The following is a 26,619-nucleotide window of genomic DNA, read 5'->3' as shown; positions in this document are numbered from 1 at the left end:
ACAGGGAGACCAGATTCTGTCCTTCTGTTTTTAAAATATCAAGGCATGAACCTTGTTACACAGTAGCGTTTGAACTGAACCCCATGCTCTATGGAATAGAACACAGAATCCCCTCTCCTCTCGTTATCTTTACCAGCATCGTGCACAACACATTAGGAGAAAGCGCCTCTCTCACAAAAGAAGAACTTTTTAAGAGTGAGAATACAAAGAAAGAGACCGAACAGTGAAAAGCCAAACTGAGTGCAGATTTGGAACTCAAGCACCTGATGCTAAAGGGGAAGGAAAGGCAACGCCAGCTAACGTGCTTCTAGAGACGACCACTCACAGCTTCCTGCTTCAACCCTGCACACATTTTAGGTCTTCCTAAATTTGTCTAAGCTGACTTACTTTTCTGCAGAAAGATATTTTTTACTGCCCAGTGTTTGGATGCCAATTTTTTTTTTTTGTAGCACAAACTGAAGTTAATTTTGCAGCCAGTTAGCATATAATTTATTTGAAAAGCTTAAATTGGATATTTCCATGCAAGGTAACACTTTTAAAACCCAAGGCAACTATGAACAAGTGGCGAAGAGCTGTCCCTCATTTTCTTTCTGCTCTAAATGATGTTTTTGGAGGGAACCATGGGCATTTCAGTTGACGGCCCCATCACATCAGCAATAACTGTTTGCTTTGACTCCACTCTTGAAGAGATGAGAGGTGGTTGTTGTGAGAGGATTTCTGGTTGTCATTGCTTTCAAACTATAGGTGGGGAAAGGGAGTCACCCCTTTCCTATCTACCATGGGGAGTCCTACTTGACCCCCAAAGATGGCCAAAGACTACACATTTGATCATAGTTTCATGGGACAACATCTAAAACCACAGGTAAAACATGCATGCCGATACTTAGATTCAATAAGGCCTTGACTACCATGTAGGACTGGACAAACAAGGCTTGATCTAAGACTGAGTGAGGAACCTCTAAGGCTGAGTGAGGAACCCAGAAAAGCCATCTGGCCTTTCTCTGTAGTGTGTCTCCTGGCTGTGAGGCAAGACTCAGGAAGTGGAACAGTCAGCAAAGAAGAAGGAGCTCTCCACAGGGGAGTAGAGGAAGATGAGGGTAAGATATTTAGATTTTGTGTGTTGTTTTTGAGAAATTAGGTGTTGGTTTCTATGTCTCCTTCTGAGGAGAAGAAATTCCAGTCCCTGCTGACTTTCAGTGGTGGAGGGGACTGGACAAAAGAAGCATCAGGGAAAGACAGCAACAGAAGAGGATTTTCTTCCAAGACCTTTTTTAGTCCGAGCCCTAACGCCATTGTTATTACTGTCAGGATAATAAGGTTCTGCTACTTCTCCTAAGGGTTCCCTCTTCTGTTGAGCCATCAGGATCTTGAAATCAAGAATACATGGATTAGGTTTGCAGTATAGCTCAGTCATAGGGTATTTTCCTAACAAGTGTAAGGTTGACTTTGATCCCTAGTTCAAACATCTTTATTTGCCCAAGCACAGACCACCAAAGGCCAAAAGGGAGTTCTGATGTGCCTCATACTCCTCTCTCTCTCTCTCTCTCTCTCTCTTGATTACTTTCTACCAGAAACTGTTGGTAAATACCATCTCATCCTTCTTTGCAATACCACGAACAGCAGACTTATCTTTACTATTTGGCAGTAGGCTCCCGTTGTCTATCAAGAGCAGTGTAGCACAGATCCAATCAGAGCAGGCTTGCTCTGTAGATCCCAGGCCTCTGGCTACCCACTTGTCTTCCACACCATCAGGGGTACAGGTTTTGCCTCTTGTTTCTGAGTCCCAGGTAGGTGCTGAACAAGTCTTGCCACCTGGGCATCTCCTCTGCCAGGCTTCTGGACCAAGGACGGCAAAAGGAGGAGGATCTATATCTGTTACCTGTGTTCTATTTGATCCGCATTGACACTGGGAAACTGAGGCAGAGAAGGGCAAGGTGATTTGCCTACGTTACCTGTGTGGGACATGGTTGCGCAGGAGGAAGCTGCTGGTTTCTGGGAGTCTTGTCATTTGTCCCTTCCACATTATTATTTTTTTCTAGTGGCCTTAACGTCAGGACCCTTTAACTGGGTGGCAAAGAACAGACCAATTAGGAAACGTGCGTAATAACAAATGCAGGGCTTCTTTGACCCTTCCTAGAGAGAGCAGCATTGTTCAGTTAGGTGATGCTGAAGGGATGTAGCCGTGTTATTAACACCGAAAAGTTTAATTACATTTTATTCTACTATGCTAGCTTCTCTTAATGGCTGAAAGGGGACTATGAAAGGAAAACCAAAAATGCTTAATCTCTAGGAGCTATCCCCTTGGCTCTGTGATGTAAATGTGCCCGTGTGGATATTAAAGCTCGCGTACTCCATCCATCTCACAGGCTTTTAAGGGGAGGGTCACCTGACTTCACCTAGGGCCGCCCCCTCCCTTTTCCAGAGGAAATCCAAAAGTGAGAGACAGACAGACTTGGGTCTAGCCCAGGTTTTCATGCTGGGAGATGTAAATGACCCTGACTGAATGAGAACCCAGTGAGGTTGCTTGGTGGGGGTTGGGGGAAGAGAAAGGAGGGAGGGAGCGTGAGAGAGAGAGAGAGAGAGAGAGAGAGAGAGAGAGAGAGAGAGAAGTGCTGCATGCTTCATCTTTGAGAGGAGGGAAAACAAAAGACCTCAGGAGCAGTTTTGTGCGGCTGAATCTCGCTTCAAGAGGAAAATTCTAGGCATTTATGCTGGCAAGATCAAAGCCCAGCTAAAGCTACTTCTCCCTGGAAGATCATTTTACCCGAGGATGGATTGGATCAGTACAGGTGGTTTGAGGAGACGCTGACTGAGGACCATGGAAAGGTGGGAGAGGACGCGCCGCTCCTGGGCTTGCTCTGAGCTCAGCTGCAGGTTAGTAAGCCTTAGCGGACCGGCTCCGGCTTCTGGATTCTGTCTCTCTATGTGTGTATTTTCTATTTATAGCCTCCATACCCTCCTGTTCCCCAAGCCTGGCTAAGGCAGTGCCATATTCGACCAGATGTGAGCCTAAACTTGCTTTGGACTCTCCCTCCTTAAACCGAATGCCTCTCGCTGGCTTCCGGAGCTTTTGTCTAATCCAGCTCGCCGAGAGCCATCATGATGTCTCCTCTGAGTCACAATGTGTGCTTCGGCCCGAGGTTGTCAGGTGGCTGTTTGGGGAGCAGTTAGCGTTTTTTTTTTTTGTTTTTTGTTTTTTTTTTTTTTGCCCCGCCAAGCTGCAAAAATGCATGCATGATAAAGGTATTGTGAAGTGTAAACAGAAATACCTGCTGACTTGGCATTTCAGCTAGTGCCAGAATCATCCTCAGATCGCCCGCTGCATTTGCTTCCTCTGAATTCCGCACAATTGAGTTCAAATACTGTAAGTTTGAAATGGCACCCCTTCAACAAAGGCACACCCCAGGTATTCTTCCAGCGGCGTGTTTCACCTCCTATCGGAGCCAAAGCTTTAAAAAAAATTAATCTTAATTATTATCGCCTGGGTTTGGGGAAAGAATACAGTGCGGTATGATTAAATTAGGTTCAAAGCCTTTTTTTAAAAAAAAAACGTGTGGATACAGATGTGTGTAAATCAAATACATAATTTCCCTCACTTCTGGCTTTGCAGATAGAGTGCCTTTTGTTCCAGCGTGAGTATTTCCCCGTGTTTTTTACAAAGAAAGCATTGCCTGCGCTTGTGCTGAGAGCTGGAGGTTTGTGTGCCAATTTGCCATTGTGCCCTGTTCAGGAGTCTGCTCCTTTCTGAAGTAAACTGCCCAGGGGTATTAGTCAGAACGCTGCAGGAGGGCGAGGAGTGGGGAGAGGCGTCTTTTCTCTTCCTGAGTGTTTTTTTCTTTTTTTTAAACTCAGAAGTGTCTAATTTCCATGCTTGCCAAAGGAAACGTGAGGGCATTTAGTTTTGAATAGGATGCATTTCTGGTCCATGCGATTGCCAAACATTCTATTCCCAAGATGCTCAGAGCTGAGGGAATCAGATCTGGCATGGACTATTTGGGAAAATGTTCTCTGAGGGTGACTGGCCACATCCCTTTGGGCCAAATTAAGATGCGCTCTGGCAATGCTTGCACGAGCCGCTGTGAGCTGACATTTTCTTGTGAAGCTGGTGAAAAATGGCTCCATATCTCTCCTCCCGTCCTGAGGAGATGGTCTTCAAGTGCGGAGCCCTCTGCCAGCATTGTGATTTGCTGTGCTCGGTGTCTTCTGAGAGGGACGGGCTGAGCCGTGGTGGTTCTTTCTATTTGCCTGCCTTTTAAAACCTCGGCTTGAATGGAGAGTGGGTGGTGACGGTTTTACTTGAAACACAAACTACCCAGAGCAAAGCTAGCTAGCAGCAGATCGCTTCCCCGGCAATCGCAGCTTTCCATCTTTAAAAGGGTAGATTAGATTTGTTGGGACATGACAAGAGACACTTTTTTCTTGTCTGCAAGTCAATGGTTTCTCTACGAAAATGCCTCCCATGCGGTCCTTTGCATTTGGACTTTTGGAATGGAAAGTGACAGGTGAAACCTACGGGTACCTGCCCATCATCCATCTAGGAGAACATAAAGCTGCCATTTCCCGTCCTGTGCCTTTTCTCTGTTCTGTGAAGCTGTTGTGCAGGGAGAAAGCTGTGTCCCCGAGTTACAGGGCCAAGAAGGAACAATACACTTCCGTGCTGTCCTGCACAAGTGCTTATTAAGGAATTCCTGTGTGGGGCAGGTGGCGGAGGTGTGAGTGCGAGCCGCCCCGCTGCTTTTTCCCTCCTTTATTCGGGCTTCGGCTTGCGAAAGCTCCCACCAGCAGAGGCAGGATCCACTTTAGCAGAGGGCTGTGGGTGAGGAAGCATGTGTTGCTGGGGGTGTGTAAAAATCCACTGCTCTCTGTTACACGGTATCCTGAAAGGATGCCGAGAGCGTGAGGCATGTTCCTGTGGAGGGGGCTGGATCCTCATGGTTTAGGCATAAGGTGCGGCGCTGGAGGACTTTACTAAAGAAGGCAACATGGGGATGCAGAACAGCACAGCAGTGTGTGCATAGCAAAGGGGGGATTGTCCCTTACATTGTGTGACAGCTCCCAGCGACAGGCATGTGCAAGACCCTCAGGACTTCCTGCAAATGGCACGGGGGTCATCTACGTACTAGCACAAGTGAGGCTTTATTTAGCTCAATAATTCTAATGGCATCATGGTCATTTCCCTCCTGGAGGGTATCTCTCTAAAGGTTTAGATCATGAATGACCCTTCTGTATAGGAGAACCAGAACACAGATTTTCTTGGAGTCTGTTTGAAATAATTTTGATCAAGCTGCAAGCTTATCAGATCCATGCCTTAGCCTCTGCAGTGAGTTGCACATGAGAGCTGAGACTTTAGCACAGTGTGTAGAGCTGATCCCATGCGGGCACTGTGGGGATGGGACATGGTGTGCTTTGGGAAAACTGATGTCATACTAGCAGAACAATGGGCAAACAACCGAGAACACAATAAGCACAGGAACCTGGAAGTTCCCGAGAGGACCAGCAAGGTCACTCTTCTAGACTGTCATTGACCCCGCATGAGGAACTGTAGCCTCATCTCAGATGCGGATAACAAGAGGGCCATGTGTGTGAGCTGAGGATCTGCTTCCCTGCTGTATTGGAAGCTGGGAGCACTCAGTACAAACTAGAGACCAGAAGACTCACCCAGCTTTAGAACTTGAGGACATGTTTTTGTCAGAAGCTGTAGAACAGCTGAAACACGGAAGCGACATTCGAGAAGAACCCAGCAAGCCTGGAACACCTGGGGGCTGGGACTGTTTTCACAATGAAGTGTGTGCTGCCTGTATTTATCTCTTTCCTCTCATTGCTGCTGCTCCAAACCAGAGCCAGGCTAGGCAAAGCCCACCCCCGACTCCCCACGCTACCACCAAGGAACCCTTTACTAAGAACTGGCAAAGAAAGAGCTACATGCTAACATGGGCTCCTTGCTTTAAAGTTTTAGTTTATTTGAAAGAAATTGAATTGTGCTGTTATCTTGACTGGATTTGATGGAGGATTATTTTTTGGTTGTGTTTGTTTTGTTTTTTTTTTTAAACCAGAATCTTATTACTTATGAAGTATGAGCTCAGGCACTACACAGCTATTAACAGTGAGAGTTTACACCATGTCGGTCCTTCCCCTGGTGCTCATGGGAAGGACAGCCGTGTTGCACAGGAAAAAGTGTGAGCTGTCTGAGCACCTCCTGGGCTCACTGTCCTCGCTCAAATAGTCCTTTGCTGCACAGGGAAGTGTACTCAGGACTCATTAGCCTTTATCACACCTTACAGTTGTATTGATGTTCGGTTTTATGTAGGTATCATTATTTGGTTAATATCGGTGTCTACCAGGAGGCAGGACCTTCTGAAGATAGAGCGTAAGCTCATTGTACTCAAAGGAGCCTTTCCCGTGTCTCAAATTAAGTCAGCTTTCAGATGAAGTGAGTATCCGGTGGTTGCTGAGTTAGCAACTGAATGTGTGAATGTGTGTGTGTGTGTGTGTGTGTGTGTGTGTGTATACATATATAACTAAGACAGCAACAGTGTGCAAAAACAGGTGTTGGACAGAGAACAAGTTTCTGCATTGGATTGTCAAGTTTCAGAATCCTACAATCAGGCTGGTCCTAAGAGGCACAATTCCCTTACTAGGAATTTCTGTCTTCGAAAAATGCTGGCGTGATTGTCTTTGTAACTTTGAGGAACTTCCTTTGCTATCTGTGTGAAAGCATTTCTGAACCAGTCCTAAGCACAGCCGTGTTCCTCCGGTCCCTCTCAGCTCCTCCTCTCTAAAATCCTTGTTTTCTGCCACCTTTCTCCCATCACTCCTAACGCTTTCATCTGGTCCCTTCTGGGTCTCATCTGAACGCAGTGACACCCGTCTAGCCAAGCTACTCTTTATTTTACGAGCCTAGAAAGCTCCCCTGAGGTAGAACCCTCCCAGCGGAGCTTGCTACTCAACCGTGTTGTGTGCTGCTCGGTTCCGTGCTTTCTGAAGAGAGGCTGCAAAGCGGAAAACAGAGTGGAGCTTGTCTGCAAGAGGCTTGCTTTCTGCAGAGACCTCCAAGGGGAAAGACAGACAACTGCTTCACCAGTCTAAGAGTGAGAAGTTCATTTCATAGCAAGATGCATTGTAACGCGAGAACTCCAAGTAAAGGACTTACGGAAGAGGTGGGACTTCCGGCAGCCCAGGCCTGATAAGTGTCTTTGAAACTTACCATATACGGACAAATGGTGAATAAAAATGGCCAGTATGGGCTCCCACAGGTGTGTTGAGGGCACCGCTTCGCTTGATTTTCCAAATATGATTAGTGTCGCGCTGGGGGGGGGGGGGGGCTTATCCATGAATTCGTTATTATTTCATTCACCTGATAGATAACCTTGAGATCCTGTGGGCTAGGACAGCTGGCAGTTAGTTCCTGAATGCTAGAATTTACTTCTCCTTGGCCTTGGCGTACCTTGTTCCAGCCTCTAAAACTAATCTCAAAGAACTCTTCTATCAGAGGTGCTTTGAAAGATTTCTTTAGCAATATCGATCCCTTTAATTGAAGCTTATTGGAAGTATTCAGCATAGCCCTCCTGTCGTTTAAGCCCTATAAAACTATCACCATCTTATCGATAGACAGTCAGTTTTTTTATTTAATTGCATTTTTCCAAACACCCCCTTGGGAACCTTGCCTTCCCACCAGAGCATGGGAGGAGGGAGCTGTCTCCTCTCTCTTCTAATTGTCCTTAGGCAACCACAGCGAGAAACATTTGAAAATACACCTTAGTGTTTCTGAGCTCTAAAAGTACAGTTTTCGGGTTTTTCTGCTCTAAATCCTGAAATGATGAGCAGAGTTCAGATAGAAAAGCCTTCATTTCTAAGAGTTGAAAATGTTTAGGTGATTTTGTGCGTAGGATAGGTGACCTCTAACTAGTGAAGTTATTGATTGATACTTTCCAGTTTACTCAATAGGTTTCAGATATGGTCTAGGAGATAGTCAATTCTATGAAAAATCATTAATCTTTTTTTTTTGTTTGTTTGTTTGTTCTTTGTAAACCCCTCCCCCAATTTAAATGGAAATACTGGTCTTTCTAGGGTCAACCAGGGTGAGAATCTGTTTATTTTTTTTAATTTATTTATTTTTTTAATTTATTTATTTATTAAGGATTTCTGCCTCCTCCCCGCAACCGCTTCCCATTTCCCTCCCCCTCCCTCATCTGCTCAAAGAGCAATCAGGGTTCTCTGACCTGTGGGAAGCCCAAGGACCGCCCACCTCCATCCAGGTCTGTTTAAAAGGTAGAGTTCCTCTTAGGACTGCTTGCTATTGCGAGCTGCCCTTGACAGTATGTCACCCTATGGTCTTTCAGGTGTGTTTGCCATGACAATAGGAGAAGACAGTATATATCGTCCTTTGAGCTGTCAGACGGAGCTATCACCTCTCCTAACAGTTGTGTGCATGACCTTCAGTCTGTGACACTTAGTGTGGTCTTCCAGCCCCCTCTTCTTTCAAAGGATAAAACATGAATAGAGATGGGTTCGACTGGTAAAATATAAAATTCTGCTCTGTGTGTGTGTCCGTCAGCTATGGTCCCTCCTTCCCACTGGGCAGCAAACTTTTGTGTGTATTGGGCTGCAGAAGGCAACGAATGCTTTCTAGGTTGTAGCCGTGGCTCTGGAAGTTACAGAGCTTTCACGGTTGGTGCACTGGTGTTTAAGAAGATCCTTTGTTGGTTCCATACGCCGAAATTCCATACACAGCAGCAAGGGAACTGCTTTCAAACCATTAATACATATATTAAGAGTTCACATTGCCCAAACTTGAAGGAAGACTTTTAACTGACTGTCCGGAATGTTCTGTGTCTATCCTCTATGCCTGAATGGAGGTCTACCAAAGATTGGTGTTTTCTCATTCTGGGTCTTAACAGCCATTCTAGTCAGGTACATAATAAAACTCTATTGTGCTACTTCGCCGTGTCTGAGCCTCTGTGTGACTTTCACCACTCACAACTGGAATGCTTTCTTTAAGATGCATGTTAATTATGAAAATAGGTCTTTTTGAAGCCTGCTTTGCTCAGTGCTCTCTGGAACCTAAAAAATGCTGGCTTCTGTCTAACTCATATGAATATGCAAATGCGTGACATATATTTTGCTTTTTTCTTAGAGTGCATTCCTCTAGAGTAGACTTTCTCCCAAAGTCACTTCTTTGATTATCTTCCAGCGCCTTTGCCTAATAGAGGATGATAGTATAGTTCTCACGGAGTTGACTTATCATGAAGAAGCTAGTTTTCTTCTTGTCCACATTGTGGAAGAAGGAGTATAATATGACTCTTTAAAATTAAATAGTTCAAAATCTCTATTTTACATGACCTGTGCCTCTGGTAAAACTGAAAAAATGCCTAAGACTACTAAAAATTACTACAAAGGAATTTAATCACAATCCACAAAATGTAATACTCAAATTGAGTAGCCTAAAGTAAAATCAAAGGAGATCAAGCTAGATATTTTGATATGTGAATTAACTTTGTGTAGACTAGAAGCTGTGCATTATGTTTGTCTTTTTTAAATTTATTCATTTAGCTCTATGTGTATGTGTGTGTGGTTGAGTGTATGCCCTTGCAACATGTGTGATCAGGAACCCACAGAGGTCAGAAGAGGGGTCAGCTCCCCAGGAACAGGAACTATAGAAGATGGTGAGCCTCCCTGTGGGTGCTGGCTCATCTGCAAGAGCAGCCAGTGTTCCTAACCACTGGGCAATCTTTTTGAACCCATGCTAGTCCTAACCACTGGGCAATCTCTTTGGCCCCAGACTAGTCTTTTTGTCTGGAGTTGTGTCCTGTCCTTCCTCAGCCTGATGACCCTTTATACCCAGCCTGCTGTCACTTTGAGGAGGTAAAGATGTGCTCTCTTCTGGGCTGCACCACTGTGGGAGTAGTCTCTAGACCAGAAGCACCAGCGCCATTTCAGAATCTGGAAATCTCATCTCAACTTCTTGAGTTGGAGTCCTGCACATCATATCAAGAATCCTGAGTGCTGCCGATTCTTTGAGACTGTTTGAAGAGAAGAGATTAGAGAAATCCTCCTATGAAGTTTAGATTGATCCGCGTAGCCTGTGACTTAGCTGGCAACCTGAGGACACACTGTGAATAAGGAAGATGTTTTCACAAGCTATAACATGGAAACAATTTCTTCTTCAGGCTTCACATGACCCAGAAGAGAAATAAGCTAAAATCCTTCTTCTCTCTAGACCAACTCTTTCGTTATGTATCTAGACAAGAAGGGGAGACTAGAATGAAGTCTGGATTTAGCACAGAAAACTGGGCAGCTTCCTTTGACGTTTAAGCTTCAATTTTCTTTTCAGTAAAGTGAAGGTTGAAATACTTTCTGTCAGTGCTGCTCTGATATTAGTGATGAGACACGAGTTCCTGCAGCACAGTTAGCACATCATAGACACCTAATAAATAGACAGGGGCTATAGCTGATAGCATCTTATACGGGTCATCCTGGCTGCTTGGGGATGCTGAGATGTGATCACTTCGACCGTCATTTTCTAAGCATTTGCCTCAGATACATCATGGAAATGGACACTTATGCTCCAGTTAGTTTGACCTTCTGATACTTGTGTTCATGAAAATAATCCGGGGGCCACCATGTTCTTATTTTACATGCATACTAAGGATGAGATGAATGTTCCGGAAGATGCAAAAGAAGAGGGTTGGTAGTTTTCATATCAGTTCCGTTCTTCCAGTCAAACAGGCTCTGTGCACCACTCAGTAAGCTCGTCAAGAAGAGTTAGCCTCAGAATTTTCGAGAGAAGAGAGCTGCCTCACTACCTGAGATGCGGGAGTTTAGCTCAGGAGCATACAATGTTCACAAGTAGCATCTAAAGTCAGTTCTCTTACATTGTTAGGAGGCCAAAGAGTCAACTGAGTTTGGAGTAGTTAAGCAGTAGGGGAGATGCTGACTTGTGGACATAGAATTATACTCAAGAGCTGTAGATTTCAAAAGGCCTATTCTATAGGAAAGTGGCGGCAGTTACTCTAGAATCAAGAAATTTAAAGAAAGGATGTTCTGTGTGTTCTCACCACAAGGCTGACTTTGGTGTGCATTGCACCTTAATTGTTTAGATTTGACTGTGCTACAATGTAAATGTTTTAAAGAACATCATGAGGCACAAGATAAAGTACACTTTATCTGTCACTTAAGAAACATAAATGTGATTTCGTCTGAGGGGAATTTTGTTTCCTGTTACAGCGCTGGAGCTTGCTCTCAGGGCTTGGTGTGTGCAAGGCATGTGTTCTACCGTGGAGTTATCTCTCCAGCCCGAGTGGAAACTTTAATATTGTAACTTCTACACCAGTATTGCACTCCGGATTAATATGCGGTACTAAAAAAATTATATCACACTCCCTTGAATACCATCAATAAAGTTCATTGCACCCCTCAAAAAAAATTATATCACACAGAGAGGCTTATAGGTTATAAAAGAATAAGAGTCAGAGAAACTGTTCAGAGCAATTTCTCTCTTTTTTTGTTTTGAAGGTTTAACTTGAGAAAATTAGCATTTTTATCTTGGAAAATAGGGGGAATGTGTGATAAAAATTTCACGCGTAAGCTTGCACTTCAATATATTCAACTATTGTTAACATACACATTATTTTGTTATTATGTTATGAAAGGAAACAAGAGACATTTTGTTTAATTAACAATTTTTGGTCACAACTTGATATCGTATCATTCTCTCAAACAACGGATGAGTTTACATTAGCGTGATGCTCAGGTTCTCCCACATTGAATCTGCCTTTTGGTCCTTTGCAACTAGAGAGGAAATAAACGCTTATAATTAACCAAATTGAGATTTTACTTTCAGTTATACACATTGTAAGGCTTCAATACCAAGTATGTTCAAATCACACTTTAAAAGAACCATCTACTGCTCTCTCCGTGGGTTTAGCTGGCCTCCTCAGTTGTTAAATGAGATTTATCTGGTTACCTTAGTTCTGTGTGTATTAACTGAGACCTGAATTTGAAACTGTGAGGTAGAGAAGCTGTTTGTCTTTATGTATCTATACACATATTTTTAAATAGGTTAGAATCTCAAGTTGCAAGTTCAAAAATATTAAATATTTATACTTTATTTCAACTACAGTTTCTAAACCTGGGAAGCTTGAGATTAGATAATATGGAGAACTTTACTGGTATTTACTTTGCACTGATTCCAGAAAGATTCTTTCAGATAACTGTCTCCCTAAGAATGTGTACTAGAACGACATTTGTATTCCATAAGTTGAGTCAATGAGGACTTTAAGCAAAAATTCCATACCGTCTTGCGCCAGATTCGGTTAGCTGTTAACGATATAGGGCTCTTTATGCCCACAAAACCTCTCTATTTACTGTCAGTTATATGTGAACATAGGACATAGAAGTGGTGGACCAACAGCAACCACCATGGTATAAATATGCACAGAGAGAGGGCACGTGACGCTACCTGAATCAGGAGACCAGCCAAGGATGGCAAAACCTAAGAATTAACGCCACTCTCTCAGTTGCAGAAGAAGGAAGCAGAGTCGGACAGAAGAAACAGTGTTGCTTCAGATACATAAAGAATGTTGGACTAGAGAGATGGCCCAGTTGTTAAGAGTACTCACTGGCTCTTTCCTGGAGGAAACTCTCAATACTCATATTCTCAATTGTCAGTACTGATACAGCAGCTCACAAACGTCTGTAAATCTGGTTCCAGGGTATCAGGTAGACCAAACACACACACACACACACACACACACACACACACACACACACTTAAAAATAATAGTGACTTAAAAGAAATAAAAAATTACAGAAACCAATGTGGTGCCTTAGAGAACAGAATCAGAGACAACAGACATACAAGATTTTGAGAGATGAATGAAAGTGAGGGGGGGCTGTGTTATGATGGGGTGCTTCTTGTGGTAGTACCCTTTTATGGTAGTACCCCTCCATGAACACACACCCCCCGTCATGAAGCTTTTTCTTCATTTTCACATAGCAGTCTGTGTAATGATGTGTATATAGAGATTGCAGTGCCAAAAAAAAAAAAAAAACCTAGTGCATCTGTCATTTTTCCCGAGTGTCCCTCAGCATACAAAACACACACTTTACTGCAGAGAGTAATAAAAGAGAATGTCAGAAAAACAGAAGTCAACAGAATTATAAATGCGGTCAGTTCTGCATCTATGAAGCTTAGAGGGTTTTTATAAGTGTATTTTAATATAGCCCATTCATTCATATTACAATGATCTATTGAATACCTGCAATGTTTTAGGCCTTGTTCCAGCTGCTCGTGATATAGCAGAAAACACAATGAGGGGAAAAAATCTTCATGAGAGAGACCAATAACACAAAAGTTAATGAGGAATACTAAATAAGTAGTTGTCTCAAAAGGTGTTTTCGGATGGGAAGCAAGGGAAGGCAGCAGTGAAGAAGACCAGAGTCAAGTCTTGGCAGAATGAGGAACTGTAGGGGTGGAGACCTGTAGGGCTGTTGAGCATGCTCAGTTGCCAGTGCCTATTCGCCATCGGAGATGACGGACTGATCCTCAAGTCAGCTCGGAATAAAGGTTCAGAAGAAAGGTTTAGGAGTTCTTGGGAAAACACACATGGAGCCATTACTAACTACTGTGGTCATATAAACTGTGGGTTTAAGGACATGACGTAAGGACAGAGTGTAGACAGTAAAGGGGACATTCTACCCTGAGCACTGGAGCGCATGTAGCTGACGGGATTAGAAGACAAATTCACAGAGAGAAGAGGAGAACAACAAGAGACAGTTGTGTCCTCTCTGCTGAGTGAAGAAATGCTTGAAAGACACGATGAGTATCCGTCGGCTGCTGCTGAAACCTTGTAGAATCTGAGGTCTCCCTAGTCACCACTGGCTTTTGCAACGAGGAGACTTCAAGAGGACAAGAAGAAAAATGGAGACATCACAGATAATTTCTTTAAACTTGGCTTCTGGTCTTTACTGGAAGGAAAACAGGGGCAACAGATGGATTCTTTTTTCAGCTTAAGGAGAAACTTCAGCAAGTTCATGTCTTAAAGATGATCATGTTAGAAGGACGAGGGGATAAGCAGTTATGGAAAGAGAGCTGCATCTCACTGTCTTATGCAGGTTTGTTATTTTTACAGTACCCGCACCTATATGTGGTGCTTTACCGTAAGTTGGCTCACTGGCTGTGGTATTTACATTTTAATTTGAAACAGGCTCTTACTAACTTACAGAAACTGCCCTTGAACTTGTCATCCTTTTGCCTCAGCCAGAGGCTACAGGCATGCGCCTGGATGTCCAGGCTTTGGTGGAGGATGGGGCAGGGTTCGAGCTAACAGGGTTTCCAGAGCACAGGTGGCGGGGGTGACGTGGCCTTCTATTAGCAGCAAAAAGCCAGTGTGCACAGGCGAAGAGGTAGGTGGGGAGATTTGGTGGCAGGAGTTCTAAATGTTCTCTTCTGATGAAATTAATTTCCTAGTGAAAAATAAAGCAAGATTAAATTGATTGTTATAAAGGGGATTTTGAGAAGAAATAAGAGGTCCTCGGGTCTGGACAAGTGGAAAGAAAATAGTTGTATGGAGAAAGGAAGAATATTAAGAAGTGCCTGCTGGGGCCTGGTGGTAGTGGCATATGCCTTTAATCTCAGAACTTGGGAGGCAGAGGGAAGGGGGTCTCTGTGAGTTCAACGTCAGCTTGGTCTACCACTTGAGTTTCGGGACAGCTAGAGCTACACAGAAAATATATTTTTCCTGTCTTAGGGGGAAAAAAAATAGAGCTTACTGGGAGCTGGTAGTCATGTGGCAGACAGAGAGATGGATTTTCTGGGGTCTGTGTACCTCATGAAGCAAGGGGAGCAAGGTGATCAAGGTGAAGCTATTAATGAAAGTACAGTGAGAACGAAGAAGGGAGATGATGGCGGAGTACAGAAAGGGGTGGTAGGAATGGAGAGAGAGGGACCATGGAATCTGTGTGCCACTAGCAGATTGAAGAGCTCGGGAAAAGGGAAAGCCTGCCAGTTAGGATGGCAGAGAAGAATTCCGTATTTGTCTGTCAGAAGCATCAGACTTTTCCCCAATCCTCTCAGGCACCATGATGCTGCATTAAACTGTCTTATCTTAAAAATTGCCCCCACTTTATGCAAACATGGCTGCCAACATGGCTGCCAAATGCACCTCTTCCCGCCCATTCCCACTAATTGGTTTATTCTCCGAAGAACTGGCAGAGCCGCACACGCTGCTGCTGTTGCAGCTGCTCCTATATGCGCCGTTGCCTCTGGGAAGACCAAAAAGACAACAGAAAATATGGTATTAGCTACTTTCCTAATAGATAGCTGATGCATTCCCATGGATCCACACACTGATATCATCAAAATGACGCCACAATTGGTTCTTGCAGTGACAGATTCACTCAGATCTTGAAAGTGATTGCAATAGAGTGTCATGGTGTCTATACAAATGGAAGCTAGGCATAGGTCTGCACTGGGCTGGCAAGAGCTGAGACTGCCCCCTGAGGGGCTGGAGCTCGGTGTCCCCACCCTTCCTGTCCAGGAGGTATTTCCATATGACTGAGATTATTTGGAGAGACGCCACTCCATGCCGAGGCTAGGAATATATGTCCCTAGCCTGTGGAGGAAACAGCCCTTCTTCAGCACACTTAGGCATCCCTTTATTTGGACCCCTTTATTTCTGATGATTCTGATGCAGATAGATAGGATATTGTGGTGAAAATAAAGTAAGTACGAAGCAGGATGACTGTGAAAAGTATGGCCCATCAGTTTCCACGACAGCGGCCCATTCTTACACAAGCTCACCAACTGGATTTTCAAGTTGAATTTAATGTGGTCTACTTGGTCCAGTTATCTTGTCGTGCTTGTACAGTTATGACTATGGAATGAGACAAGCCACGGTTGTTTAAAACCGCAGTATAAAATTTTAATGGTCAGAGAAAGCAACACAGTTTAAAAACTCTGTGTGTGTGTGTGTGTGTGTGTGTGTGTGTGTGTGTGTGTGGTGTCAGTAGGTACAGGCATGTAACTGGAGAAGCCAGAAGAGGAAGTCAAATCTCCCAGTTGTGAGACACATGGTGTTTGGTAATGGGAACCAAACTTGTGTCCTCTGCAAGAGCAATATCCATCCTTGACCAAAATCTTTCTAGTCCCCTATAACACAATTTAAGATTTGTCCAGTTGATGATAAACAGCTACATGCCACACCACAGTCTTATATCAAACCTTTGGAATAGGGTGTCTATAATCTGTGAGGATAAGGTGGTCCTGCTTTCACTAAACAGACCCCCAACTGTGGTCCATTGCTTTGTCAAATCACCCATCTTAGCCTATTTGTGGATCAGAACTTCGGAGGTTCTTGCTTATAAATACATAATCCTTTTCTCCATAAAGATATGCATGGCACCAAATTATTATCTCATTCTAGGCCTTAGTACCTGTATTTTAAAGGAAATGTTCATTAAAAACATATGCTTTGAATGTTGTTTAAAAGTGAAAATATATACTTTCATAGAATTTGTCTGATTGCAAGTCTACCACACTTCTGTAATCTGTGTATATATGTGTGTAAGCATGCATACATGCATACTCATTTACATGCAGGAGCATGAGTGTATAGAGTGAAAAGATGATCTCAGGTGTCCTCCTCAGGAACATTGTCCACCTGCCTTGAGATAGGATCTCTTACAGCCTGGAGCTTGCCAAGAGTGCTGGACTGGTTGAAAGTGATACCCAGTGGCGCCTCTCTCTCTCTCTCTCTCTCTCTCTCTCTCTCTCTCTCTCTCTCTCTCCCTTCCTCCCTAGCTCTTGGTTAATAAGTGTGTCACCATGCCTAGCACGCTTACATGAGTTCTGGAGACCAGACTCTGGCCTTCATGCTTTTGAGGCAAGCGTTTTGTAGATGGTGCTAGCCCATCAGCTCACAGCGTACAATAAGCCACCCTTCATAACCAAGACACTAGGCTCCCTTTCACACGTGTCTTGGTGGAAACACATGAAAACAAACGATTTTTGTAGTTTGGCATGCCTAGTTAGCCATACCACTCACAGACATCTAACATGTTATTCTTGAGATTAAAATCGTTTAGTCTGTCCTATGCCCTGACAAATTCCTCTTCCTTTAGAAAGGTGCATCATTAAACTTCCAGTGTTCAAATGCTCTGCTAACTTAAGTAATAGGATGCTGAACAAACCATAAAAGATATTACTTTGGCCCGCAAAGGTTGAATTTCATTGCATGCAAAACCAAAGTCTGTGCCTTACAATACATTTTTCATAATAGAGGCCATCCATCAAGGTGCAAAAAGGCGTGCTGAAGCAATGAGGGGCATTAAGGCAAATAACTTGGACTCGGATATAAATGGACTGCCTCCCTTGCAGTCAGCTCACCTGCAGTATCAGAATGCCTTCATGCAAGCTGAGAAGGAAGTCGGGGTCCGCTACTACGTGCATCAAATGCTGAATACCAATTTTCTAGCCGATTTTGATTTTGACTGCCCATGTGTATTCCTTACTTGTGTCAAGTGTATCTAATTGTTCATTCTAACAAGTGATGTCTTTAAAACTAATATTTGCTGCCGACTTGGTAGTTTCGGGTTCTCTAAGGGTCTTCGAGGATCCAAACTTCACTCTTCACCTCTTAACATTAAAAAGCAAACACCAGCGAGTTCCCATACCTCATGGTGAATATTTACGCTTTCATTTGTTTTCTTCTAGTTAACGTTAATGATATTTGTTTTATTGCATTTTATTTTTTTCGTGCTGGGGACTGAACTCGGAGCTTCCCACATGCTGGGGAATTGCTGTAACTGCTGAGCTATGTGCTCAGCCCTAAGTTACAGTTTTATTCTTTTCAATTTTCGTTATTGTTTAGACGTGCGTTTACTACTCCGTGTGCTCTTTGGTTTCTCCTAAACATTTCTGTTTCCTTCCGTTTCCCTTACTGTCTGAGAAGACGCTTGTTTCTTACGCTACGGGTTGGCATAAAAGAGTCCGTTTTCATTGGACTTTCTCTTATCTGCTAATGTCTTGATTTCATGTTCAATCTTGAATGATTTTTTTTTTACTAGAAATAAAGTTTTTGGCAGACAGGTTTTCCCCTCATAGGCTGCCTTGAATCCTGTAGTATCCACTGCTTTGATGAAAAGTATGCCAGCTGCCATGTATAGTGTCATTTCCCCATGGACAGTGGGTCATTTTCCTCGTTTGCAAGAGTCATTTTCAATCTTTCTCTGTCTCTGTCCCCCCATTTCACTGTGTGTGTGAGTGTGTGTGTGTGAGTATGTGTGTGCATGTGTGTGTCTCTTTTTCTCCTTCGCTTTCTGTCTCCCTCCCCCTTTTTTCAGCAATGATCATTATTTGAAATTTAAATGACATTCTTCTCTGTTGTTTTATTAGCTCACCTGTAGGTTATATTTTTCTATGAAATTTAGAAAATTTGGGGTTATTATGTGTTGTACGAGGGCCGCTTGTTTGTCCCAGCCACCCAGAACCGAAATAACTACACAGAAACTGTATTAATTAAAACACGTAAAATTCCCAGCGCCTGTCTCCAGCAGATCCATGGCATCTCTCTGACTTTGCCTTTTTCCTCCCAGCATTCCATTCAGTTTTCCCCACCTAGCTCTGTTCCCCTATAGCTCTAGGCCCAAAGCAATTCCTTTATTAACCAATGAGAGCAACACATAGACAGAAGGACCACCTATACCAATTATCCCTTTGATATTTTTCTTTCTCTTATATTTTTTGGTTGCGAGCCTAGCCTTTAACGGCTGAGCCATCTCTCCAGCCCTCTTTCTCCATCTTCTATGAATCTAATGGAATATATATATATATATTATATATATGGAATATATAATACTATATTATATTTTAGTAACATCCCTCAGATCATCAAAACACTGCCTATTTATAATTATTTAATGAGTTCAGGTTGGATCTGTCATTAATCCCTGATTAAGTGTATATATACTTCGTTCTGCTTTCTGCTGTGAGGCCTACCAGTGAGTTGTTTTTTGATTTTTTTCAGATACTGAATATTTTATTTCTTGGATTTCCTTTTCTAAAGTATCTATTCTTCTCCGCTGATTTGTTTGCTTAACAACAATTATTGTTTTCCTTTAAGTCTTTGAATAGAATTGAAACAGTTTCTTTAAAGTAGCTCTTAGCTAATTGCTTTATATTGGTCATCTTGTGGTCATTCATATGGATTTTTTTATCGTTGAGTATGAATGACATTTCCTTGTTGCTTAATCTATCTAACTCTAACTTAGATAATGCTGTTCTGTTTTCAGACTACTGAAAATATTTATTTTTGTTTTTAGGAGGTGGTTAATCGCCCTTCGAGTTGCAAAATATCTTACATCTTCAAAAACGACATATTCAAACTCTTCTCTATGCTTGGCAAAACCTTAATACATTTTGAGTCTTTTTCATTTTAAACAAGATGCTTGGGATCAAACACATATTTGGGTAGTATGTGAAATTTCCCTCCTTGGCTACTTCCTTTCCATATAAGCAGAAACGCAGAAGATTTGGCTGCTGAGAGTTAGTCTGAGTAACAAAGAAGTCTTGGTGCTGTTAGACATTACTTAGTCTGCTATGTTCTTTTGGTTAAATATGCAAAGAAAAAAATCAAAAACCTTTACCAGACTCAGGACTATTTTATGACTGTGAAGGACAAAGATACAAAGGTCGTTCTACTATCGTGTCTCCAAACAAAAATAAGCATGAACCTTATCTTGCCCACAGGAATAATCTAGCTTCCTCATTGTGGCTAATATTTGACTGCTGGAACTCTGTCGGTCTTTAGATAAGAAAAATGGTGATCTCCATCAAAGAAGTTGCTCTAAGCCTTAACAACAGATACATACTAAATCTCAGATTCCTAAAGCAGTCCCCCAAACAACAGAGCAGAAGCTGGAATTCCAGAGAATAGGGAATGCCTGAACCCACCCAAAGAGGGTCCTATCTCATTTCTAGGAGTCGAGAACCCCAACTTTGTCCAGTGCATGCTCTCCAGTGATCATTGCTTGAATGGCCATTGTCGTAAGGAGGGAATCCGCTTGTTGGTTCCCAGCAGTCCGGCTAGCTTAGTCCCGAAATAATCATATAGAAACTGTATTAATTAAATCACTGCTTGGTCCCTTAGCTCTAGCATCTTATTGGCTAACTCTTATATTAATTTAACCCATTTCTATTCATCTGTATATTGCCACGTGGCTGTGGCCTACAGGGTAAAGTTCCCAGCATCTGTCTCTGGCAGCTCCATGGCTTCTCTCTCTGACTCTACCCTTCTTTCTCCTAGCATTCAGCTTATTTTTCCCCCACCTATCTAAGTTCTGCCCTGCTATAGGTCCAAAGCAGTTTCTTTACTCATTAAGATAATCACAGCATACGGAGGGAATCCCACAGCAGATCATGCCTTTGAGTCCCATCATTCACCTTCTGTTAACCGTAGTGGACCCTAAATCTGACCCCTGAGAGTTTTCAAACCACAAAACAACCGAGTCCAATTCAATTTCTAGCCACTGTACGTTGTATCTCATCTGTCTACCTAATGACAAAAAGCCATGAAAAGACACTGGGTACTATTCTGTCTTTTTACTCTCTTGCCCACTTTTCATTTCTTTTTAGTGCCTTAGGTAGTCATTTGTTATAGTTTGCCTATAGTTTATAGTCATTATCCCCAGGAAACTGCTCTGCTATGAATAACTTCACCAATAGCAAAAGCAGCAATTGTTTTCTTCTCTTGTGATTAGAATATAACACTCTGTATCCTACAATTTGTCCCAGACGGAGCAGTCATTCTGGAATCCCACAACTTGAAAGTGGGCATCATAATGCATTACAAGAAGGCCTGAGTTATGACTGCTAAGTGAATCCAAATTGGGAAACCTGAGAAGGCCAAGTAGGTCATTCAGCGGGAAGTTTGCTACACTTCTGACAATTCTTTTGTTGAACAGGAATCAACAACCATGTTCAGATAATATAACTATAACAAAGTGTCCATTTCTGAGAATACTTCAGAAGAAGTACTTTGGCTGGCTAGTTACTGACCTAGCACACAGTATTTTTTGGTGAATGATTGAAAACTGGGAAGCCAGCACTTTTCTTGTTACTGTTACAACAATAAAACCCTAACGTTCAAGTTGACACACCTGTCAATTTTCGGAAACCGCAAGCTTTGTTTGACTATTACATCTCAAGGGAGAAGCCATTGTTTTATTTCTTGTGAGAGTCAAGAACCCGAGAAGCACATTCTTTTTCTCTATCATTTAAAGGACCACAGCTTTGTCCCGGGGGTTAGCTAGACCCGCCTAAGTTCTGTCCAGAGACACGGAGCCTCATTGCTGTTTACTCTGAGAATCCCCTCTGTCTTAAGAATGACATACGTCATCATTCACGTGACAAACTGTGAGGCTTGCAAAGGCTTTGGCGATTCTCCAGTCGTGGCTGTCTACCAACCTTTTATTAAATTGAAGCTTTCCTTACATCTATCTTATATCAGCATAGCTCTCCAGGAGCATGAACGCATCTTTGGACGACAGTCAGTAGTGTGTCGCCTCCACCCTTCAGTCTCCACGCTGCCCCCGCACCGCTTCCAGGGTCTTTCCAGTGCCTGACTGAAGCTGTCGTCCTGAGGATGCACCGCCTCCTACATAGCTCGCCAGTCTAACATGGTTGTTCTACTTGTCCTCTGACATCTCCTCTGAAATGCAGGACCCACGGGGCAGAGGTATACCCGTTTTGATCATTGAGAGCAGTCTGGGGACTAAAGCAGTGTTCCGCATATGAAAACTCATCAACATATACCCAGTAAATGAATGAATTAATAAAATAACTTGCTGATAGAAATCAGTTCTGGCTATCAGCTTGGACAACACGGGAGGTCTTCATGCCTCCTCCCTCTGTCCTCTCCACTCAGCTAGCTGCTGCATGCGTCTATGTAAAGCACAGCCTAGTTTTATTATTTTTTTTTAATCTTTCCTGAAAAACTGTTAACATCTCCCCGGCGTCTGTAAAATGAAATCCAAATCCCCAGCTTGGCATTTGAGGTCCTTTGCAGCACAGCCTTATTCTGCCAACAACTTCATCAACCAACGCTCTCCTTCTGTTCCAGCTCTCCCGTGTGATCTTCCGGCTTGCTTTCTCGTCGCCTCTGTGAAATGCCTGTGCGGCAGGCCCTCCCGGTTACCGTGTTTCAGAAATGCTCTCCCCGTGTCCCTTACCTTGGTTGGTTCTCACCGCTTATCGTTCTTAACAAAGTTTTGCCACTCCTCTCTTTCTCCTCTCTTTCCTCCATGAAGAGCGGAGTTGTATCTGTGATGCCTTCTGTGACAGCATCGGTCTGTAATAGCACCCTCCCGACATCAGTTCACAGCGATGCTGTCTTGCTCACAGCGCTAGTTCCGAGCAGTGCCGTGTCTGAACACCTCGGGCTGCCTTTCCTTCCACTTAGATCTCCTTTCCCTACACTCTGTGCACCTAAACCCTACCAATTTGCGATGACCCAGCTAAAATGTAACCTCATTTAGAAAATTCTCTGGCTCTCCTGAGCTCAGGGGGAGATGATTCAGGTCCCCCAAAGAGCGAGAGCATTTAGACCAAACTCCTTTTTTGTGTGTGGAAAAGTATTTCCTGCTTCTACTGCTGCTGCTTATGTTACTGCTTTAAGAGATCCATAAGAATTAGCATCATTGCTAAGTCACCTTCGCAATCTGAGCTCCTGGTTCTGTATACGTAAGAAACAGTCAATAATATGGTTTGGATGGTCAATATATGAGTATTCTGAACATAGCACATTCCACTGAAAAGTAAAAAAAAAATTGCTCTATAAAATCTCTATGAAAAGGGATATATATATATATATATATATATATATATATATAGTCTCCAACTAAATGGGTTGAAAATATTTATTGTGAAAAACAATGCATTTGGGGGAATTTGCTTTGATGATTAGAGCCTAGATCATGTTATCATTTGCCTTTCCTTTCACTTAAGAGTAAATTTCCTTTCTTCAGGAGATTAGTGCCATGGAAATCACCTATGCACAAACCATGTTCAGTTACCTGGAATGGGTCATAGTTATACTAAGTAATGCATGCAGGTGAGGTTCAAAGGAAGGCACAAAAGCAATGCACAGAGAACCTGGAATCCATAACAATATGTGCAGTTGACCGACACTTAAGTGTTTGACTTTTCTGTAGTGTGTGTCTTGTCATTGTCAGGTCATCATTTCCTACTGAATAGGTCTGGAGGGAGTGATGGAATAGCACCAGAAAGATCAGAGGGTGAGAGCAAACTCGGTGCAGACCTTTCCTTCCTTCCTTCCTTCCTTCCTTCCTTCCTCCCTTCCTCCCTCTCTGCCTCCCTCCCTCCCTTCCTTCTTCCTTCCCTTCTTCCTCCCTCCCTCCTTCCTTCCTCCCTTCCTTCCTTTTCCTTCCTTTTTCTTTCCTTCCTTCCTCCTTCCTTCCTTCTTTCTTCTTCCTCCCTCTCTCCCTCCCTCCATCCCTCCCTCCATCCCTCACTCCATCCCTCCCTCCCTCTCTCCTTCATTCCTTTTTTCCTCCCTTCCTCCCTTTTCCTTCCTTTTTCTTTCCTTCCTCCTTCCTTCCTTCTTTCTTCTTCCTCCCTCTCTCCCTCCCTCCATCCCTCCCTCCATCCCTCCCTCCATCCCTCACTCCCTCTCTCCTTCGTTCCTTCCTTCCTCCCTTCCTCCTCCCTCCCTCTCTCCTTCCTCCCTTCCTCCCTCTTTCCTTCCTTTTTCTTTCTTTCTTTCCTTCTTTCCTTCCTTCCTTCCTCCTTCCTTCCTTCTTCCCTCCCTCCTTTCTTTCTTCCTCCCTCCCTCCCACCTTCCTTCCTTCCTTCCTTCTTCCCTCCCTCCTTTCTTCCTCCCTCCCACCTTCCTTCCTCCCTCCCTCCCTCCCTCCTTCCTTCCTTCCTTCCTTCCTTCCTCATTCTTCCTTCATTTCTTCTTCCTTCCCTCCCTCCCACCTTCCTTCCTTCCTTCCTTCCTTCCTTTCTTCCTTCCTGTCTATCTTTTGGGGTCCCAGAGGACAAACTCCTCTACCACTCTACCAGAACATCATTTTTAATTCCAGAGTTACAGTTTACAATAATTTGCTATTGCTTTAAAGCAGTTTCTTTCCTTATATATGAGCATTTCACATCTCAAAATAATAATTTGGCATGTCTATCAGTGTTGTCCATGTCCAGCGCATGTTTAGGCAGCCATATTGGTGAGACTTTATGGGTGCAGCTTCTGGCATTGTTAGAAGACACAGTCTCACAGCAAACCCTTACAGTCTTTCTACCCTTCTCCTGCAGTGTTCCCTGAGCCTTAGGTGTGGGAGATTTTTGTAGATATATCCATCAGGACTGTGCTCCACAACTCTGCATTTGGTTGTTTGGTTTTCTGTAGAGATCTCCCTCTGTCGCAAAGGGAAGCTTCTTTGATGATTGGTGGAGACTACACCCTCTGTGAGCATAAGAACAAATGTCTAGAGCTTTGTTAGTGATCACCCTGGTTAATAAAGTAGTGGTTTATCATGGCTCAGAACATTAACACTCACCACCGCGGTCTTTAGGAGGAAATGTGTATGTATAGACAGTGTTTGTGAGTGAGTGGGTGTAGGTATAGATAGTGTTTGTGTGTGAGTGGGTGTAGGTATAGATAGTGTTTGTGTGTGAGTGGTTGTAGGTATAGATAGTGTTTGTGTGTGAGTGGGTGTAGGTATAGATAGTGTTTGTGTGTGAGTGGTTGTAGGTATAGACAGTGTTTGTGTGTGAGTGGGTGTAGGTATAGATAGTGTTTGTGTGTGAGTGGGTGTAGGTATAGATAGTGTTTGTGTGTGAGTGGGTGTGCATGTGTGCCCCAGCATGCATGTGCAGGTCATAGGACAAGTCTTGGGAACCTGTTCTGTCTTCCAATATTGGTTCTCATAACCAAGTTCTAGTCAAGCTTACACAGCAAGGGACTTTACCTGCTGAGCCATTCTGCTGACCACTGGTGTTTGGTTTCAAGGAATTAACTTTTTCTTGTTTTCTTTTTGCTATCTTCTTCCTGTTGTCTATTTTGCTTTTTTTTCCCTTTAAAATCTTCAAGGTGAAGATATTTTCAAAGTAAACAAATGTGTTCTCACGGACAGCTGGTAATTAGTATGTTGTATTTTTTCAGGTTTATTAGAAGTTGATAGTCAGGTATGTCGGTACATGCCTATAATCCCATCATTCTGGAGTCTGAGGGAGAACTGTGTGTCCCGTGGAATTTGAGTTACATGGTCCAACCCCATCTCCAGAGGGGAAAAATATGATGTTAAAATTGATTCTAACTCTGAAGAGATTCTGTTCCCAGTCTGGAATGTGCTCCTGGTAAATCGGTAATGTTGAGCGCACACAGCACCCCAGATCTGTGAGGCTCATCTGCAAGAGCCATATGGTGGTAGACAATCAAATGCACTTTCCCAAGGCTTTGTGAATTCTTAGTTTGGCTCATGACAGGAACCTACTCCCTTTCCACCTGTGCCGTGCTGCTGAAAGTCTCTGGCAGACAACCAGGTCCTGTATTGACGTCCAAGGCCACACTCTTGCTTGCTTCCTTCAGCCCCATGCCCATTTTAGCTTTGCCACCACAGACAGAGCAGTGTTCCGATCACAGCAGACCTCACAGGGAAATCAGGGACTGTATGGGGGAGAAAGACTTCCTGTTGAGTATTTCTAGAATCGGGAGCTGATCCTTGATTCCCAGATTTCCTGACCACCGCCAGTATGGGATATTTTATAAGCACATGTGCAGGTATGCCTCAGCTGTCCTTAATTTAGGAGTCTGTTTTGCCTGGTTTAGTCTGATCTTGCTCTCAACTGTCCTTCATTAATGGACTCAGTTTCTAAAGGTCTTTAATACCTCATCCAATTCCTATATATAATTTCTAGTATATAGTGGCATTCAATAAATATTTATTGGGGCCATGAATAAACATGAGAAAAGACTCAAATGACTCTTTCCTCATTTTCAGTTCCAACTAAAGAGCTTTGGCAATAAAATGCTGCGTTTCCAGGTTTGGCTCATACTGCATAAAAATCTCCTTCCTTAATCTTTTTGGCGAGAAATCAATACTACCAGGTCAGGGTTGTGAAGGTAATTTACGTGTGTTGTTACCCATCCTGGCTAATTGGGCAAACTATGAGAGTCCCTCAGAAAATCAGACATACCTTAGAAACATCCAAGACCACCCCGGCGTTGACCTGCTGGTGTCAAGGCTCCTGACCGTTGTTGTACACCTTCCAGTGTATCCTCAAACCCCTTTGTGATGATGGGAAAGTCTTTGAAATTGATGTGTTCTTTTTTTGTTTGTTTGTTTGTTTGTTTTTTTCGAGACAGGGTTTCTCTGTGGCTTTGGAGCCTGTCCTGGAACTAGCTCTGTAGACCAGGCTGGTCTCGAACTCACAGAGATCCGCCTGCCTCTAAGTATTTGAAATTGAGTAGCTGTCCCTAAACCCTGATGACGAACAGCAGCAAAAATTATCACAGCTGTATACTATATACATTGTCTTTGATTGTACTCAGAAGAAATGGGCTGGTTCTCTCCAGGTTCCATTTTATCCAGCGGTATCTTCTCATT

The 26,619-nt window shown here is 43.2% G+C and overlaps 1 protein-coding gene across 6 annotated transcripts in view; it reads left to right on the top strand.

Moving 5' to 3' along the window:
* LOC121458759 (membrane-associated guanylate kinase, WW and PDZ domain-containing protein 2-like) overlaps positions 1 to 26,619 on the top strand; it is a 1,271,545-nt gene that overhangs the window by 589,810 nt on the left and 655,116 nt on the right. The window contains exon 1 of one of the 6 annotated variants that reach the window (XM_041668122.1): positions 2,533 to 2,874. The exons of the other annotated variants lie outside the window; for them this stretch is intronic. The gene's annotated coding sequence lies outside the window, so the exon portion shown is untranslated. Of the gene's footprint in view, positions 1 to 2,532; positions 2,875 to 26,619 lie in introns of those variants that run through there. 6 annotated transcript variants of the gene reach the window in all.

The sequence above is a fragment of the Microtus oregoni genome, unplaced genomic scaffold (genome assembly GCF_018167655.1).
Source record: "Microtus oregoni isolate MIOR12 unplaced genomic scaffold, Mior012 000018F_ref0000195, whole genome shotgun sequence".
Lineage (NCBI taxonomy): Eukaryota > Metazoa > Chordata > Mammalia > Rodentia > Cricetidae > Microtus > Microtus oregoni.
Note: the sequence above shows the minus strand (reverse complement) of the source record. Positions and strands in the feature narration are given on the sequence as shown.